The sequence below is a fragment of the Carassius auratus genome, unplaced genomic scaffold, assembly GCF_003368295.1.
Source record: "Carassius auratus strain Wakin unplaced genomic scaffold, ASM336829v1 scaf_tig00217087, whole genome shotgun sequence".
Lineage (NCBI taxonomy): Eukaryota > Metazoa > Chordata > Actinopteri > Cypriniformes > Cyprinidae > Carassius > Carassius auratus.
The window spans coordinates 1-20,322 of record NW_020528889.1 but is presented as its reverse complement, the minus strand read 5'-3'; the positions used below and the strand labels follow the sequence as shown (position 1 = coordinate 20,322).

Sequence of the window (20,322 nt, the reverse complement as noted above, 5' to 3'; positions counted from 1 at the left end):
CCTGCATTTTGCCTCTTGACTCTCTTTCCATTTGACATCTATTAGTTATGTTTTGGTGCATATAGTATATGGACTTCCTCGCTAAAAAATACATGTAGTAAAAACACGTCTACAAGCCCTTCAATCTATGGAAGAAAAGAAAGAAAGAAAGACAAGGAGAAAATACATTTTTAAAAAGCAAAGGAAACTAAAGTAAAAGAATGAAAGAGTAAAAGAAAAGAAAAAGAAACTAAACAGAAAGAGAAACAAAATATTAAAAAGTAGAAATGTAGATAATGAAGGAAGAAAATAAAAGGAAAATACACAGTAAAGTATGCAAAAAAAAAATTACCTTCTTCTTGTCTCTCATGGAGCCTTTGCCTCGCACCATGATCTTGCAACCGGTCTCTGCCTCCAGTTGCTTGGCTGTCAGGCCCCGGGGCCCCAGGATTCTTCCCACAAAATTGAACTGTGAAGAAACATCAAAAGGTAGAGAAAACAAGAAAGTTCTTTCAGTAAAAAAAAAAAACATCTGCATTTCACACATCTGGTATCAGCATCCCAGTGCTGAAAATCTAATATGGATCTGAAATCATTTGCGTTCCCCTCTCGATGTGACGGACTGTTGTGTTCCTATCAATGTGCTCACACATTCATTTTATATGTGCATAGTTCTGAGATTTGTAACAATTGTTCGATTAAATTGAAAAAGACCAGCATAGAGAAGTGGAGACAGCCATAATCACATCTTCAAGGTTAAAAACACAGAGCATCATCCCCTCAGCTAATGGTTCTCCCATATGGAAGCTTTGGCAGAGCATGATGATAACTGCAGCATGGTAACTTAATTTTATAATGCAATCAAAGGGACCCTGGCAGAATGTTTGGAATGTCAAATCCCCTTTTATTGAAAGGGGAACATCAAGAGACCAAATGTGATTTTGGAATGTACCAATTGCCACGGGGAAGCCTTAACTGTACTCCACCCTGTTCCTGTCATGACACAAGTCACATGGAACATATTTAACCTAACAAAGGGGTCAAGGAGTCATCTAAAACACAAATACCAACCGTATTTAACAACCAATGGTACAGTGCTAGACTGCTTTTATTCCAACACAAATTCTTGTTCCAATTTTCAGGATTTAAGCATTAAAAGTCATATAAAACAACCATTTACTGGATACTATTTTCCAACATCCTTTCAATTCAAATGTGGACAAAAGTGATGTATGAATGGTTAATTTGTTTACTCTACCATCCATTTCACCAGTTTCTACTCTCAATCAAATACTTTAGACATTACAAATGATGTTTTGTGACATCTGTATATGGAAACCAGCAGTCAAGCAAACTGAATGATCGGTTAAGCTGTGACTCGACCCATGAAGTGATTTACTGTGTTGCCACATTTAAAAGGCCGAGACATTGTGCTTTTTGGCATTTGTGGCCAGTGGTTGCGCTACTCTTTCAGCATTCAACCTTATCTGTCACAAAGGTTGAGTGATAAGCCAGGCAGCTGAATCTCTCTCAGGGTCACAATGCATTCTCTTCCTTTTAAAGCTCATGTCTTCTCAGGCCATTCACAGCTGCTGGGGGTCATTGGCCCTCAGTGATGTATATTTAGAAATGAGCTCATCAGACTACTGTGTACTGTTGATGACACTGAGCGTATGTCTGTCTGTATCCTTGTGTTATTGGAGTTTAGTGTTTGTAGGCAATGTTAGTGCAACAGTTGACTTGATGAACTTTGTTTTTGTCAGTCTAGATGTTTCTGGCAACCTTCCTGTCATTCTGATTGGTAAGCTGTGTCACAGTGAGATCACTGCTGGACTACGTAACTGCACAGACAACTGAAGGGACTGATAGTATATCATTTCCAAACCAAATTCCCACTGATTACCAGGTGATGTTGATTAAAGCTGCAAAGTCAGTAATTTTCTGTGAATCACAAACAGAATCACAAAAATCTGATCTGATCAGAACCTTGTCTGCAAGCAGACATTTCAAAAGAAATAGAATGGGATGCTTCTTAAAGGGAGAACAGAAAAATAGACAAATAATTTGCACAAAAATACATTATAAGATTATAAGTGGACCTTGGGGAAAAAAACTGAATACAAATAAAGTGTTAAATGGTAATATATAAAAATATTAATTAACTATTTTCTATCTTTATATATTTTAAAACATACTGATACTGTCACATGTATATTCAGATCAGAAATCATTCTAATATGCCGATTTGGAGCACAAAAAAACATTTCTTATTACTTTCAATGTTGATAACAGCTTTGCTTCTCAATATATTTGTGAAAACCGTGATACATTTTTTTTTTCAGGATGCTTTGATGAATTTATTTGAAATTCAAATATTTTGTAATGCCATGACTGTCACCTCTTTAAACACTTTATTGCATCTATACTAAATAAAAGTATGAATTTCTTTTTAAAAAATCCTCCTGAGGGCAAACCCTTGAATGTTAGTGTATATTAAACTTTAAAGAGATAGTTCATCCTCAAGCCATCAGAGCTGTATATGACTTTGGTTTTACAGAAGAACAATTCATATTTTTTAAAAATTCATATATATCTAAGTCAACATGACAGTGAGAAAAAAATTTTTCCCCTTTAAAAACCAAAGAAAGTCATAGAATGCTAACAAAATGAAGTAAATACAATGTTTTTTCTCCTTGTGCTTTTTAACAAGTTCAAGAACTGCATCTTAAGTGTGTGGCTCTCAATGAACAACAATAAAGCACTGGAAAAACCTCATTACAAGTCGACAGCTGAGTGAAAAGAGTGGGAAGAGGCTGACAGACTGAGGCGGTGGCCTCCAAATCACTCTGAACGGTCTTTACATAAAGACAGTGAGAGCATGAACAATGGAAAACTAATCATCATTTGTTTTCACAAAGACTATGAAAGAAGGGATAATGCTCTAGATTGTTCTCTCCAAAAGGCCAGTGACCTGCATGTCTCTCACCCACACTTGGCACTCATTGTGGGACGGTGGTATCCCTGACAGCTTCCTGCAGGATTATCAGAATTCTGCTTCTATTACAGGGAAGCAAAGTCACTCTCAAAACAAGCCTGATGATTGATGGATGCAAATAAGATAAGGATTAATGTGCTGAAATTGCCATTTTTGAGATACTAATCTGCTGTAAAGCAGCTTTATTGACCTTGATGTTGTGTGCGCACATGACTGAACTTGTTCTTATCAATAAATCATCTGCTTTACCCACAGAAACATGCCTGCACTGATGGATATTCTATGATGTTTCATAGAATTCCAACCCAAAACGCAGACCTGATGAATCGATGGTTACTTGCTCTGGAAATAGATCCAAACACACCTGTAAACACCTTCACGAAGTATTTCGCTTGCTCTGAACATTTTACTGTGGACGACTATGGAAAAATGCAAGTTGCCACACGGACCATGAAACGTGTGCTAAAGGATACAGCATCCCATCGATAATAAAGACAGGACAAATTGGATCACCTGTTGCTGCGGTAAGTGTACCGTTATGTTTTGAGATGACTAACATTAGCCATACTGTAACAGTGCCATGCTAATGTAATATAACCTTAGTAGTGACACTATTACGTGAATATGGGCTCCGTGTTTCCCCTTTATTGTTATTATTGTGTTGTCATGAACACACTGCTCGTGATCATTATAACAAAATCACTTACTTGGTGGACAGCTGACCATTAGGTTCACTCGGCATGGGGCGTTTCTTCCAGTTGATCTTGTCACAATGGGGAAAAAAAGTGACAACTGCCGGGTATATTAGGGCAGAGAAATCTTCCGTGGTAGTGACGCAAATATTTTGATTGTCATCAAGCCTTGACATTGATGGCAATACCCGGTCCCATTCATTACAACAAAGGCACTCGGTTCTGTCGGCATAGGTTGGCATGTTCCACATTTACAGCACCAGTCTGTGTTCGTTCTGATTCTCCCTTCTACATCTTGTCTTACAGCTTCCAAAGTTTGTTACTCATCGTCTGTGTATTCTGGCTCAAAACTATATGGTTCTGGATCTTGGTTTGATACACAGTAAAATTCCTCTGAGTCTGACAATTCCTCAAAGTCAGCCATGATCACGAGTCACGTCTAGCTAGTTAGTCACGTTTGTTTTGTTTACGGAACCATCAACAAGGCGTCTCGCGTCTCGCCTAATCACTCCGCACAAGTAGCCACTCCGCCCAAGTAACGTTAGCTGTGCTCCTACGCCTAGTGAGAATATAGTTCCCAGTATTTATACGATTAAAAATGGTCTCTGTCTCATATAGCCTTGTTATTTGTACACGCTGTGACTACACAGATCACAACACATAAATAGTAAAATGTTTGCATTATTTTGTCACTTATTGGGATTACTATGCTAACAGTATCCATTTACATCCAGTCTTTGTGCTAAGCTAGGCTAGCGGTGGGTGCGTCAAATAACACTTATAGAACGCACAGAAATGAAAAAGGTATGTATGGACTTATCTAACTCTTGGGGATACTGTGAATAAGCTAAAGTCCCAAAAAGTCGGAGTGTTCCTTTAAGATACTAATATGCACTCTTTAAAGTAATCTGTCATACAAAAGGTATACTTTTTGAGAAACAGTCTCAGTAACAATCTAATTTTCACACTTTTTCTGACTGTGCAGCTAGCTACTACCTCATAAATACATCTGAATACATTTCGGAACACTTGATTGAAGTCTACACAATAATCTTAATAACTGACCAACAAAGCAGTAAACTCATGTGAATTTACTATTTTAAAAAGCGTTGAGTTAATACTTACATCTGGGTATTCTTTGACGGGCACATACAGTTTCTCTTGGAGTTGAGCAATGGGCCCCGCAGCATCGGGGAGCTCGGAAGTCCTTTTATCTGTGCTGCCGTTCATAGTGTCATTGTACATGTCCTTCCGTACCCGTCCAATTTCTGTCAAACAGACACATTTAGAACTCAATTATATTAAGCCACTCTGAATTAAGCCTTGGCATGAGATTATAAGACAAACAGGCTTTAAGGGATAGATTATCTAAATATTAACATTTTGCCACTATTTACTCACCCTATTGTCATTCCAAACCTGTATGGCTTACTTTCATTTATGGATCACAAAAGAAGATATTTTGAAAAATATCTCTTGTGTTTTAGTCCATAAACTGTTTGGTTGCACACATCCTTCAAAATATGACTGCAGGTTTGAAATGGCACAAGGGTGAGTAAATGATGACAGAATTTTTATGTTTGCGTGAACTATTGGGTTTAACATCTGATATTGGAAAACTTGTATCATGACAATTTTTTTACTTTTCAAAAACAGATCTCCACATGGATTTTTTTCCCCCATAAAAGTTGCTTCATTTATCTTTGAGAACAAAAAGAAATAGTGCTTTCTGTTATAAATGGCTGGCTGAAGTATTGATGAATTCATACAACTATTTAATTCAAAAATAACTCCTAAAGGGCATGAAAGCCCGGCCAGCCATGGAGGAACTAGCACGCCATGATGTGCATTCACAAAGAGCGAATCAGACACCAGCCTTTTGAATGCTCGCCGGTCCAAACAGAGGAATTCCAAAGAGACCAGCTTAAAAGACTGAAGCAATAATTACTATTTAACAAAAGCTCTTTAGAGGATATTGGTAAGAAGCGGCAGTATATTAGAATGGATTTACACTGATGTACAATATGGTTCAAAATGACAACATCAAAGCATGGCACAGGCCTGCAGATTAAAATGACCTAAATATAACCCTTAGCTGAGCTAGCCTTAGCCTGCCAGGCTCCCTTAGGATCCTCCCAGAGCACAGCAGAGAACCTCAACAAGATCTCATAAGCAATAACTCAGCAGGTCTTCTGAACTTCACTGATAACACCACTCATATTGAATCACTCAGAACACCACATGATTGTTTCCATTGTCTCTCATATGCCTTAAATTAGTGAACACAAGTATGTAAGTGCATTTACACTCAATTACATGCAATGCATGCTCTTGGCACGAATCCATCTAACCATGTGTCCTATTCCTAAAAGTGTTTTATTATTTACAATGCTTTAAATGAATCCCAACTGGTTACATTAGGATTGGTTTTATCTGCCCATATGCTATCATTCTGAATAAAGTTGGATCAAATGAACCATCCGAGTAAAATCAGCCATGCAAGGTCCCACGATGAAGTACAAATCCAAACATCAGCTCAAATGGCTCAAAGCTGATTAATTTACACATTCTGGCTCTTATACATGAAAATGGTATAATTGTTCACTTTACATTGAGTGCTGAAAGGAGATTAAACAGTCAGTCAGAAGTTTATACTGGGTTTTGTGTGACTCTATGGCTTAACATTCCAACAGTCCAAAACTTTGGCCTAAGCATGACCTATCCCATGAGTCACAAGGGCTGGGCGAAATATATAATATTCACAATGATTCTGCTGGGAATATTAAACAAGCAAAACCGTGAAGATCACAAGTTTCATGGTTTTTATTCTTCTGTTAAGTTAAAAAAAGGATAGTTCACCCCAAAATATAAATTCTGCCAACATTTACTTACCCTTCCATTCATCTTCAGAACATTTTTTTTTTTATATCTTACCAAATATGGTTAACACCATGCCTGTTTGATGAACAAGAACAAACCTCATTTGTTCTCATGAGTGTGAATAGTAGCAGTAGTTATTTATTTTTATTGCAATGTCAGCATCTAAGCCTATCTTCATGGCAAAAACTGTGTTGGAATAATACAAGAGTTAATGAGGGTGAATAAATGGTGATTTTTGTGTGAATCATTCCTTTAAGACAGTGTCATTGCATATCAACATTTTTGTCTGTGTGCTATTCACATAATTACTATTATATTGATACAAATTATTCATTTGCATATTTGTTGCAAATTAAAATGAATAATACTGATATTAAGTCAAGCTTCCTTGCGTTCGTTTAGTAAAAATCCATGTAAAAACACTTCAATCAACGATTTTGGAACTGCTTGGAAACAGTGAAAATTTGTTTGAAATGATGAATCCTTAGTGAAAACCATTACAGAACAAATACATAAATAGTTTGAAAATTAAAAATGAACTGTAAAATGAATACTACTTTCTGTTTTAACCATATATGTTTTCCCTGAATAACAGCTGAGGTGACATAAGCCATAATTTTCCACCCCCAGTATAGCTGTTATTAGCACAATCTTCAAGTGCACTAAAAACAAACATTACAGGTGACTGGTCAACACTCCATAACCAGACAGTGTGATAGTCCTTCCTACTGCTGCTGTAGACCGTCATTTACACGTGTGTGTGATAGAGAGAGCACAAGATGACTCTGATTACTGTTTGTGTTTGTTTACTGTCATCCGAGTCTAGCTGTCCAATACTACAGTATGATACAGTACGTCTGGTATGGCAGCAGGTGAGCAATGGCTACATCACTGAGATATAAATATCACCTCCATAATGCTAGCAGGCAGCTCTCCTGCACTTTAAACACACAACGTTACAGATAACCTATTCAGTTGCTGTTATTTACTAATAATACACTGTCATGTGTCTGGCTTTAATTACTTCGAACACCTTTGTTATTTTTCACAGTTTTAGTGTCAGCCATGGGTAGTGTATAATGTCTATATAATAACTTCAAACGAGCTAATTTGGATACAGTTTTTAGACTTTTTGAAACTTGAAATGGTTTAAAAGACAGAATTGGAAATCAGAGATATGTGCTGGCAGAAAAACAAGTGTGATTTAGTGTGAGACACACTCCTTGGTCGTTTAGCTATCAAAAGTGTTGTTGCCTGTGAGAGCTGGATAAAGACAAAGTGGCTTCACAGTACTGTATGTGCCATTACATAAGATACACACACAAATTCATATAAACGACAGAAGTGGAGACTATACATAAATACAAATACAAATACAAAAACTATTATATATATTATAGGTAAAAAACATTTAATGTATTTTAAAATTTACTCATGCCCACACACACACACACACACACACACACGCACACACACACACACACATATATATATATATATAGATAGATAGATAGATAGATAAATAAATAAATATATATAAATCTCTCTCTCTCTATATATATATATATATATCTATATCTATCTATCTATCTATCTATCTATATATATATATATATATATATATATATATATATATATATATATATATATATATATATTTGTGTGTACCACTCCATAGTAAAGTGTACGTCATGCAGTGGAGAGTTTTAAGACTTTGGAATAGAAACAGATTATTTTAGTGAAGTTGACCATCTGTGGCAGTGTGGGAGAGATGAGAGACGCTGAGATGAACAGAGGAAATGCGATAAAGAGAGGTTGAAAAAGAAAAACATAGAAAAGGTTGCAAGAGGGATGAAAGAGTAGACTGCATACAGTGAAACCATCTGGATATTCGTCGACTGCCAGGAAACTGTCCGACAACTCCTTCGTTTTCACACAGAGCAGACACCACAGTTACTGCAATTGTCAGGCTTTTAGTGACAGTGTAAACACAAATGTGAACATGCAAGAACAACAGTTCCCTTCGCTCTGACAGTATATCTTCAAACTGGCTGTTGTTTTCAACTGCAGACCAAATACTTGTGGTGAAAGCAGATCTACTTCAACTACAACTACAGTCATTTTAACCAATAACAAATGACTTATGATATCTCTTACTTTTTAATCATTAAGCAGCTCTTCCCTTATACAGTACTTAAAAAAAAAAAACTTGATCAGTACATTTTAAAAATGTTTATTTTTTTAAAACAAAAAAATATAAGAAACGCTGTATCTTTACTGTCACTTTTGATCAATTTAATGCATCTTTGAGGAGTACAATTATTCATTCCTGACACAAAGGGTTTGAACCGAAGTTTATGTCTTAAAATAATCAAAAACATGCAGTATAAAATTAGTCTGCATGATTAATGAGCTATATTACAATTATACTGAAGCAATCCAACAGCTATGATGAACAGACTCAAATTGAAGTAATTTTTTTTTACAGAAAATCATGCCTTTTGCCATAATTCTTAAAATAAACAGAATGGTAACTACAATATCAATGATGTTTGGTCATGTGATGTGGCGCAAGAGCCGATATGCTTGATAAAAGGAACAGCGGAGGGCAGAAACTTCAGAGAATATAGCCTAACATTTGATCTGTTCATACAAATGACCAATATGGCTTCAAAATCTAAAATATAGACTTTTGAGCACAAGGACAGCAGGATTTGGAACAACTTGAGGGCAAGGAAATCATTTTTGGATGAGCTACCCCTGTAAGGTTATACTGATTCTCCTGGCAATCAGAACATTTTAAATGTGCTGCTTGTGCTTATCACTCTGATTGTGAAATCATCATCATCATGTGTTTGTGATGGTCAGCAGCACTGTTGTGATTAGATGATCACTGATTGCGTTTAGGCTGAGAGAGATTGTCTGTTGGTGGCAAGAAGACTATAGCAGGGCAAACTGGCAGTTAAGGGTGAGATAAGTATTGAGTATTTACAGATGCAAGCAAAGCAGTCTGGGAAGAGCAGGAGACTGATGAGATCACAGACACGCTCAATAATCAACATTTATCTTATCAAAGAAAATGGCCGAAGGGTGACAAAGAAAAACAGACACACAGAGACAACTGTTAAAAAAAAAACACCTCCACAAACACACAAGACACTGTCACTTCATAGCTCCAGGCACATCTGTCTTCCACTGCCAAACAAAGCAGCTTCATTCAGAAAGGCCCCTGCGAAAAACTGAATTCAGGGAATCGGCTCTGGTCAGATCTAAACATCATTAAAACAATCTTTTATTGTTTGAGATTGAAAGCCAGATGTGTTGAATCCCTGCAGGGAACAGAATCAGTTGAGGCTAATTATGAATGTTACTCCATAGAAAAACATTTGCTTTTGCAATCTTTAATTCAAAATGAAAAAGCTTGTGCTGACCTCCAAAATGACTTCCCTTTTCGCTGGACATCACTAAGCAATCCCAATTTTAAACCGACTGAACCGACTTTTCAGGATCCAATGAATTCCTGAAGAATGAAATCATGTCCTGTCATACATTATTTCTGACTAAATATCATGTCTCACATTTTTAGATATATTTTTATCATGTCATAGCACAGATTTAAATGTGTTCATTTTGTAATGACAAAATTTTAATTGAGAATATATAATAAAATATAAACTACCATTCAAAGGTTTGAGGTCCTTAGCATTTTTTAAATTGCTTATGCTCACCAAAGCTGCATCCAACTAATCATAAATCAAGTAAAAACAGTAATATTATAAAATATTGCAATTTAGCAGCTCAATTAACTGCTTTAAGATACTTACTACGGTGCAAACATTGCTTATATTTTTGTGGAAACCATAATGCATTTTTTCAGGATTTGATAAAAAATTCAAATGAGCAGCCCCCTGATGGAGTATGACTCCCCAGTGGAGCTTTCCATAGGGTTCATAGCCGGTTTCATTCACCTGTGTTCATTTAGTGCATATTAATTTTGTGACATTTGTCCAGACTGCTCTTTGCAGGAATTGGAGGGAAGCTGTCTAGTCAGCGTGCCCTCGCCCCATACCCTGATCCCTTGGGCCTTTCTTGCTCTGTCCGTGTCACGAGATCTGACTAAGGAAGTAATAATAGCTTAATGCAGTCAAAGACAAAGACCATTGATGTCACATGTATTCTGAGATGAAAAGGTCATATAACTACACTCGTTTAGACTCACTTATACTGAAAGACATTTCAGGACAGCACGTATATGAACAATTATGTTAAATAATAGATACATGGACACAATTATACCCATTTTCTGGAGTACACACTCATACCTGATACTCTCACATACAAACAAACAATTGATCTCCATCTGTGGAGCATTCAGCAGCTCTAACAGTCATGACATGGTCACAGATTCATGAGGAATCATGTGATCTTTGCTCCAGTCCACTGTGTGTGTGCCCTTGTCACGGTCATATGATGCATATAGGTCAGAGTGGTGTCCCTTCATTTGCTCATGAGCCGGTCTATCTTTGGAAGGGGTGACCAGAGGACCATGCTTTACACTTTAACCAAGAAGACCATAATGTGAGGACAATCAGAGGTCAAGACACCAGTGAGAATTCAAACTTTCCTAACACATTTATCTGGAGCAATTTCATCCCTTTAGGAAATACATGATGCTATTTGGACATTTTGAAATCTACCAAATTACTGATTTAAGACTTGGAAGATGTAAACACAATAAGAATATCCATAAATGCAAACTTTAACCGAAGTGTTATGCAAAAATACAATAAAAACTAATTTTGTTCTTTAATTTATTGGTACCCTATAGTTATATTATACAGTATGTCTATTTAATTTCAATGATTATTTAACATGTATTGATAGGAATTACAACCTAACAAATATTTTTCTTTAATTTACGGGAACATTTTAGTTTATTTTATACATTTCGCCTATTTAATTTCGATCATGGGTATTAAACCGCATTTAGAGACATTGGAGAAAAAAAGAAAGAAACCTTATGAAATTAATAGGATGGAAAACATAGTATTTGACCTTCTAAGGTTGATGATTTTCTAAAGGTTAAGCACTTTCCTTCGAAGACCATTTATTGAAAAACTGGAAAACTTTGTACCGTATTTATTGAAAGTGCCTCCAACAATAACAGTTGTGCAATGTTGTTAACACAAGCCCAGTATTGTTTATCCCACGCAATAATAAAAGGCAAGAGAATGGTTTTAGTAAGAGAACAAAAGAGAGAACAAAAAGAGCAACAATTTCACTAGTACGTCCCGGTCCCCCGGGGCTCTGTAGTCACGTTTTATATCTAAATTAGATAAGGAAAAGCCAGTGTTTTAAAAGAGAGGTTCAACAATGCTTCTGGATCCTCTCCCGGACATTTTTCCTCAATGATGGCTTAATTACTCAAATAATTCAATAAGCTGCATACCAACAGAATATCTGTTCCTCAGAGCGAACACAAAATAAGTGTGAAGAAAAAGAGCAGAACTGAAAACATGCTGGAGGTTTACAAATCCAGAAACCAATAGCCACACCACAATGCAGAATATCAAATATGACTTTTTAAATATTATGTGCAATAGATTGGAATATTTTTGAACACTACAAACTAAAAGCAAGTGCTATAAACAGTCAACTTTAAAAATGCAAAGAAAACAACTAGGAACTGTAGCACTGGCTTGTAAAAAAAAAAAAAACACATTCCAAATTGAACACATTTGAAACTGCTGACGCAAACAACGAGTTCTCTGCTATCCTACTAGTGCTCAAGCAAAATACCAAGCTTATTATATAGTAACCTCTTTACAATAACCTGACAGAACTGGGATCCTCATACAAGGAAAATATATGAGATAATAAAGCTATACAAAAGGCAGTGGATAATTCGGAACGCCTCTCTAATAGTGAGAGGACATCTAGATTAAAAAAAAAAAAAATTCTACCCTTTTTTTTTGGCCAGTCAACATTTTAAGAGCTCCAGTAAAGAGAACTCACTCAAATATGCTTGAATAAAGAGAACAAGCGAGACTAAATTAGCCTGGAACAGAGGAACTGAAAAACCCAAGCTTTAGTGAGGTTATTTATGAAACATACTTCAATACGCCACAAGCTATTGGTGACTTATAGTATGATGAATCTAGAGAGATTCAGTGTATCAAAGAACCAGACAGACTGAATTTACTCTAATATGGATTGCAAAATACTGTGGATATAAATCTAACAGATCACCCTTCTCTTCATAAAAGTACTGCAGTGATAACCTTTATATTATTACACTGGATTAACAGCAATAAACAGAGTGAAATAAGACAGGGCCAAATGGCTGTATGATTAGAATGTGATGGAGAAAGTGAGAAGTGATTCTGTTATCAGGTCCTCAGCTTCCCCTACATTCTCAGAGGAAAACTGCTGATTGCATGCGATCTGCAGCATTCAAATAAGTTAAAAGTGCATCAACCCTGAGCAAACTTGCTTTATAATACCAACAACAGACGACTTGCCACTGTAGTAGATGTTAAAAATGGCCCTACCACTAAATTGACAAAATCAACAAGTAGGCTAGTCTCGATTACAGCAAGTTGCCCAAATCTGAGTATCATCCAAATGCACCATGGCCTGTAATGATGCTTTGTGATTGGATGCATCTGTGCAGATTTAATGAGTTTGCTTGAAAATAAAAGATGTTTCTAGATCACATAATTGAATCATTTGAGCAAACTAAAAACATTGTCATCTACTGCCATCATTATACCATGTAAAATCTTTATTATGCCTGTTAAACATCAAAACTTGAAAATGAAAGCGACGTGTAGCCAAGTAGGGTGTCCCCATACTTGGAATTTGTGGCTCTGCATTTAAGCCATCCAAGTGCACACACACACACACACACACAGACACACAGCAGTGAGTAGTGAACACACACACCATGAACACACTCCTGGAGCAAACATGATCGTTATACCACATAAAAGGTTACGTTTGTTAAACTTCTGAGATGATAAGCAAATTCTGTTCTTTTGTTCATAAACGAATCAATGTTTTGTTTTTACATATTATTCTAATTTACTTCCATATACTGACTCATATCTTTCATTCCTTTTGATTGCTTTCCTGGCTTCATATTTATAAATAACTAGATTAGCAAGCACACAGATTTTAATAAAGGATCATAAACCTTAAGCCTTGTTACAGGCCTAAAAGACTCAATGTTTACAACAAACCAGCGAGTGAATGATTCAAAGACTCACTTAGGGCTGCACAATTAATCGAAATTAAATCACAAAGGCGATAAATCACGATAAGGCAGAAGCTGCGATTTTCATGTATATCTTTCAGTGAAGCACAGTTCTGTGATCAGTAGTAAATCTCCATTCAAAGGCCAGAGTTCACTCGTCCCGCAGAAGAACAAGAAATCCCTATAGAGTTTGCTGAATAAACAGAAGATTGAATTGCTTTAACTGATACAACGTGACTAATAAACACAAGACTTAAACAATATATGGTTTATCTAAGTTCGTCTTATTACAATTTTTATTGTAATAAAGTATATAATAATGCAGTGCTAATCGACATATCCTTTATCACTGCTTAAAATACTATGAAATATGTTGTGTGCCTTATACTATGTAAGAAACCACATCACCTCACAGAAGGATTTATTTCAAACACTAGACTGACGTTATGAAACGAGTCTGCCGTAAAAACATGTTATTAAATGTGGCATTTTCACGTACTTTCAGATGGAGCAACAATTACTACACAGAGACATTGTTAACTGAGAGGCTACGCAAACTGCTTTCATAATCGCAGACCGATTTCTTAGATTTCAATATTGCATGATTATATCGTCTGCATTATGAAGGCAATTTTGTGTAGCTTGTCAGTGAACTACGGCTCTGTGTAGTAAATGTTGCTCCATCTGAAAATGCCTGCTGGAGATTCACTACTGATTACAGAACCAGCTTTACTGACAAGATGCATATGACAATCGCATTCGAACATGACAATCACATTCGATTAATCATGCAGCCCCTAGACTCACTCATACTCACTCCCACTTGTCGCCACCAACTGGCCGTAACAATGTAGTATGCAAGAAAAGTTACTGGGTTGCAAAAAAATAAATTAAAAAATATTAAAAAATAATTTAAAACATATGTATTATTTACAAAAAACTTAAGAGGCTTCTTTACCACACGTTTACCAAATAACAACACAAGACATATTTAGGAAAAATCTGTAGGCATCCGCAGTTCCTACGAACATAAAACTAATTCATTGTTTTAAAAAAATATATATTACTCTCACCTTCATCTAACAATCGCTCGAGATGGTTGAAAATACCACAGAAGTTTGGCAGGCTGCTCATCAGTTTCTTGTCGTTCATGAGCTGCATCAGATAATCAGGAGTCGGCTTAGGCTTTCTCCTTCGTTTCCATTTCTCCAACCATTTTTAAAAATATTACACCAAAAACCTAAGAATGCGCAAAACTTCGGAAAAACGCGACAGCCCCCTGTAAAAAAAAAAAAAAAAAAAAAAAAAAAGCACACGGAGGGGTTTAATAAGTTTTCCCGTTTTATTCCAAACTACTGCCCCGATGTCGCTACTTTTCAAAACACAATGATGGAACTCTGTATCACCCTTAAAAAAAGGACAACTGATGACGCAATTAACGCACCGATTCTGCGCGAAAGTTCTTATTTGTTTGTAGAGTGTTTGCTGTCAAATATCTCCAAAAACTCCCGCATGCCCGCCGAATTCTGCGTCTCTCCTCTTCTACAGACAATAGTTTTTATCGCCCCCAAACCTATCTTTATCCACGCTGTAAAAAAACAGCTTGTTCCCCAGAACTTTCCACAGACCTGTCGATGTCGTTCAGAGCACTTGGATAACGGTTTTGGAAACGGGGCAATGTTCACTTGTAGGCGCTCGCGGGGTTGGAAACTCCTTTAGTTGCGCCTGATGTTTCTGCGTCCAGAGCTGCTCTCTCCCAAAGCTGTCTGTCACATGATCATGATCAACCCTACACTGCTCAACATTGCCATCGTGCGAGGTCGCCAATGGAGGAGGAATCTGCATAATTAGCTTTTCTTGCTCTCTAGATGCAGACCCTCTCCCACACAAAACGTGTGCACATATAATGTGAGGAGAAGCTCATTGACGTAGCTGTTCTTGTATTAAAGTCAATATTATTTGTACAGACTCTAAATAAACGAGCATATGCCAACATTTGATTCAAAATCTTTATAGTTACTGAAATATAGCCAACTTCTTTGACAACTAGTAGCCACTTTTTTACCCATACTGTATTTACATTTTGAGACTTTCAGTCATTTTAAAACAAATATACACACTCAATAACCCTGAAGCAATCATCTGAGGGGAAAAAGAAAGTGGGTGTTTTTCTGCATTCCAATGCTTTACTAAATATTTAAACATGGACTGTGTCACAGATGAGAATATCTTGGTCTTATAATCAAGTTTGACTAGGCCGGTGTCTTTGTTTCATACGCATTGCTACATGTCCAAAACCAACTTTTAACCAAGTTTAATTTCTAAAAGTGGTGCGAATGCACAGGCAGGAATGTTTGAAACATCTTGGCTAAGTCTTGAGAAACAAGACAGAGGGGAATGAAAGGGCTTGGGGGAACAGGAAAAGTTTTCATCAATTCTTGCGACCCTCCTCCTTCCTCTATGAAGTGGGCAGCATTCTTATGCAGATGGACACCGACTCTAGCTATTACTCTCACAACAGCTAAAGGCCAGAGTGAGAGGCCCTCTTGCAGGGAGCAGTTTGATGATGAAATGCTGACCTAGGATCGGATTTGTGCCATGTAACACTTTAAGCAACTATGGTATGTGCAAGGGGAAAACAGATCCAAAAACAGCAGAAAGAAAAAAAGTTGTCTGCATTCATACTGTGTTCTGCCTCCTTACCTTAGTGTTCATACTGCCTTTGCAATTGTACTCTGTGAGTGAGCATGAGGGACAGCATGGCATGCTAAAATTTGCGCACACGGCAAAACATGTTTTCTTAATAAAATATTCAGTAAAAATCCACAACATTCAGTAAAGATTAATTTATTTGAGATAAAATATATATATAGAATATATAATAAATATTATATAAAATATTTAATATATTAATATATATATATATATATATATATATATATATATATATATATATTATAATTGTACAATTATATCACAGTATTTTCTGTCTTGTTTTAAGCATAAATCTAACACAATTTAGTGACTATGCTTAAAGTAGGAATATATATAAATTTAATTTATAATAATAAGAATTAAGATTATTTTAAAACAAGACAGAAAATTCCATTGTATAAAGTGTTGTTTTTTTCACAGAGAAAGGATGTTGCTTCATGTAAAAAAAAAAAAAAAAAAAAAAAAAATTTAATGGACGTTAAGATCTTTTACAGATAACATGGGTTGGGACTAAAACATTTACTTATATATTTACAAAACTCCAGGAACAAGTAATTCCTGACAGAGACATCTATATAGCCTATAACTGATATCTCAGTGGTCAGAATATTCCTCCAGGATGCTGTGCGGCCCTTTCTCCCCTTATTTTTCACTGTGGGGAATCAGATGGGTGCTCATTTGTCGGGCTGTGGAGATGAAAGTGACGATGGTATTAGCCTGGGCATCAAGGGATTGGAATGCAGGCTATTTAGCATGGGAGTCAGACAACCCCCAGGGCCTCCCATCACCACAGCACAACCGCTAAATAAATAGAGAAGTAATTAACAGACTAGTGAGAGAACAGACCGTTTCATTAGTGCACTTTCTTCTGATAGCGAGAGAGAAAATAGTTCACTAGACAAAGCCAGTGAGATGTATTGACAAAACAATATGTAAAAATCTCAGAGGAAAAACACACAATAGTCATTTGATTGACACCTCATTAAGATGGATTATAGGCTTGGAGCAAAAAAAAATAAAATTTATTTAATTTTTTCCCACCCATTTATTTATTTAATTATTTATTAATTTTGTGTTATACAGATGTATTATGCTGATGTGCACATTACAGCTTTTCCTCCCCATATCCTTTTTGAACAGAGAGCCTAATTTCCCCTAAGCAAAATGTAAACTGAAATTCAACTGAAATGTGAGATTTCTTCTCTGAATGGATGCCGTCACAACTAGAGTCAAAACAGCTGATACGAACATCACAATATTACACAACTCAACTCCAGTCCATCAATTAACATCTTTTGAAGTGAAAAACAATATGCATGTAAGAAAGGTATCCATCGTTGAGGTGTTGCACTTTAATACATAACTTTAAATGGTGTTTGATCAGCTGTTTCTCTCCTGATTCAGACAAAGATGGCTTTTTCACTAGAGAAAACAACATAATGAATAAAGGATATGTATTTTAGCTAAATGTTTCTCCAAATTAGTTTTATTGAAGAAACAGACTCATATAAATCTTAGATGGCCTAAGAAAATTTTTTGAAAATTTTAATTTTTGGTTGAACCATCCCTTTAAGAACACTGTAAGCTGACAAGAAAACCATTTGAAAAAATTATTTTAGTCTTCAGACAAATGGCATTGTTGTTAGAGACAGGGATCCTCTGCACCTGTTTTGCTTTCATGTGTAGACAGGCTGGCAGCTACTTGCCTCCAGTTGTGTGATAAACAATGTATGTTCATCGTTTGTTTGTTTATTTGTTTGTTTGTTTGTTTGTTTGTTAAGAACTGTATATATTTGCATGTTTGCATGCTGGGAGAAATGTATGCTATATCTAATTATATAATTGTACATAAGCATTCAGTGTGTGTACCCTCTTTAAGAATGCTGTACAGTATATCTTCAAATGTACATTGTGTATGACATGGAGAATGATGCACGTTTTGCCATTGGGTCTTTGTGAAGTAAGTAACAAAGTTTGGTTAGTAGTCTGTGAATACTCTGCAATCCACTGAGTGTATATATCAGTGGAAAACAGAGAATGAACATGCTTTGTTTATGATATTTCTTATGATGAGTGTCTGGAGACTACTAAGTGTCTCTCCCACATCATGGCATGCATACATACCAAAGCCAAGAAGGAGTTAAACAGGCAACTGTATATGCTTTCGCCTTGTGCATGCATGCAGTTCTGTCAACAAGCCAAACAAGCTTTACATTCAGCATGACGCTTGGGTCAGTTAAAGGTCATTGTTCAGTTCATGCTTAGGCTTATGCATTCTAACATTCCATTATAGACTATTGACACAAATGTCCATGTAAACAAAAGAATATGGTACAAGGTCACATGGCTCAAGCTGTAAAGATATTTATCAATCACTGTGAATTAATTGTGTTGTATTTATTATGTTTTAGATATTTTAGATAACTTACTGATATATAATTTTGGAATGGTAGTGTATTAAAATCATTTATGTAATTATTTTAAAATGTGCAGTTAAAGAAAACTGTAAGTTCCTAAGGTAACTGTGTTTAAGTCACATTGGCAAGAAAGTGATTGGCAAAAATGAATGTGTAAATTTACACAGTATGTGACAAGAATTCTGTGAGCTGCTGCCCACATAAATAACACTGAATTTTTATCTTTTTATCCTTATTTAGACCAGGCGTCTCATTTCAGAAGTACAGCGACTGTGTCAGACTCTCTGAAATGTGTATTCGAGTCAAATGTTTCATGTTTTCTCTTAAAGACTTTTCATATTATCAAAACTGTTTCTGCATCACTGCAATTCATATGCGGCAAGACGTTTCAACAGATATTCTTAAAGGTCCTGTTTTTTTAGCTTTTTTGAAGCTTTGATTGTGTTGTGCAATATAACGTGTTCATGTTTCACGTGTAAAAACAGTATTTTTCACACAATTTACTTATCTGAATACCGCTGTTTTCACTGTCATAAAAACGAGCTGATGTCTTCCTTGTTCTATAAAGTCCCTCCTTCAGAAATACGTAACGAGTTCTGATTGTGCCAGCGGTTCCTGTGTTGTGATTCGACACCAGCTTAGCGCACGCGGCCCTCCTGGAAACGCGATTGGGCTAGTTTTGAGAAGCAAGTGAGCAGGATTTGTTTTGAAAACCTGGCAATTCTGATCTGAACGCATGTGCTGGAGATGTACTTATAATCAATCAATCAAGCACCTTTATTTATATAGTGATTTAAACAAAATACATTGCGTCAAAGCACTGAACAACATTCACTTGGAAAACAGTGTCTCAATAATGCAAAATGATAGTTAAAGGCAGTTCATCATTGAATTCAGTAATGTCACCTCTGTTCATTTTAAATAGTGTCTGTTTTTATTTGCAATCAAGTCAATGATATCGCTGTAGATGAAGTGACCCCAACTAAGCAAGCCAGAGGCGACAGCGGCAAGGAACCGAAACTCCATCGGTGACAAAATGGAGAAAAAAACCTTGGGAGAAACCAGGCTCAGTTGGTGGGCCAGTTCTCCTCTGACCAGACGAAACCAGTAGTTCAATTCCAGGCTGCAGCAAAGTCAGATTGTGCAGAAGAAAGAGTAGAGGGGCACAGATATTGCAATCAAACAAAAGATGGAGCGCTTCACGGATTTGCGTGTCATCCTTTTTCGCAGGGGCCATGCTAATCTTCTCTGTATCAATCCAAATTTAGTATAATCACAGGAGCGTTTTTTACTGACGAGATGCGCATGAAAATCGCATTAAATTTTTTTGCACAGCCCTAACATCTATTTAACAAAGCTAAACAGCGTTGCCCTTTGTGTAATAAGTTA

General features: G+C 36.3%; 1 non-coding gene and 1 pseudogene across 1 annotated transcript; both read right to left on the bottom strand.

Moving 5' to 3' along the window:
- Nucleotides 1–253: 253 nt before the first annotated feature.
- LOC113099927 (protein quaking-B-like) lies at nucleotides 254–15,017 on the bottom strand (annotated as a pseudogene).
- A 5,099-nt stretch (nucleotides 15,018–20,116) lies between these two features.
- Nucleotides 20,117–20,220, bottom strand: LOC113099928 (U6 spliceosomal RNA). The gene has a single exon (XR_003289539.1). It is a non-coding gene; the product is annotated as a U6 spliceosomal RNA (small nuclear RNA).
- Between the last annotated feature and the right edge of the window lie 102 nt (nucleotides 20,221–20,322).